Source organism: Schistocerca piceifrons, chromosome X (genome assembly GCF_021461385.2).
Source record: "Schistocerca piceifrons isolate TAMUIC-IGC-003096 chromosome X, iqSchPice1.1, whole genome shotgun sequence".
In the NCBI taxonomy this organism is placed as follows: Eukaryota; Metazoa; Arthropoda; class Insecta; order Orthoptera; family Acrididae; genus Schistocerca; species Schistocerca piceifrons.
Window position 1 is genome coordinate 800,179,378 of NC_060149.1, and position 787 is coordinate 800,180,164.

Consider the following 787-nt stretch of genomic DNA (forward strand, 5'->3'; position numbering starts at 1 on the left):
TGGAATATTTACTTCGTCTTCTATTGTGAAGGCATTAAGAAAGGCTGTGTTTTGTAACTCTGCTTTGGAAGCAGTGTCTTCGATAGTATCTCCATTGCTATCCCGCAGAGAAGGCGTTGATTGTTTCTTGCCGCTAACATGGTTTACATACGACCAGAATCTCTCTGGATTTTCTACCAGGTTTCGAGACAAAGTTTCGTTGTGGAAATGTTATAAACATCTTGCATTGAAGTCCGCGCTTAATTTCGAACTTCTGTAAAAGATCGCCAATCTTGGGTATTTTGTGTCTGTTTAAGTATGGTATGTTTGTTTCGTTGTTTCTGCAACAGTGTTCTAACCCGTTTTGAGTACCAAGGAGGATCAGCTCCGTCGTTTGTTAATTTATTTGGTATAAATCTCTCAATTGCTGCCAATACTGTTTCTTTGAATTCAAGCCACATCTGCCAACGGCCTTGCCGCTGTGGTAACACCGGTTCCCGTCAGATCACCGAAGTTAAGCGCTGTCGGGCTGGGCTAGCACTTGGGTGGATGACCATCCGGTCTGCCGAGCGCTGTTGGCAAGCGGGGTGCACTCAGACCCTTGTGAGGCAAACTGAGGGGCTACTTGATTGAGAAGTAGTAGCTCCGGTCTCGGAAACTGACATACGGCCGGGAGAGCGGTGTGCTAACCACATGCCCCTCCATATCTGCATCCAGTGACGCCTGTGGTCTGAGGATGACACGGCGGCCGGTCGGTACCTTTGATCTTTCATGGCTTGTTCGGGAGGAGAGTTTATTAAGCCACATC

The 787-nt window shown here is 47.4% G+C and overlaps 1 pseudogene; it reads left to right on the forward strand.

The window, feature by feature from the left end:
• Positions 1–442: 442 nt before the first annotated feature.
• Positions 443–560, forward strand: LOC124723507 (annotated as a pseudogene).
• The last annotated feature ends 227 nt before the right edge of the window (positions 561–787 follow it).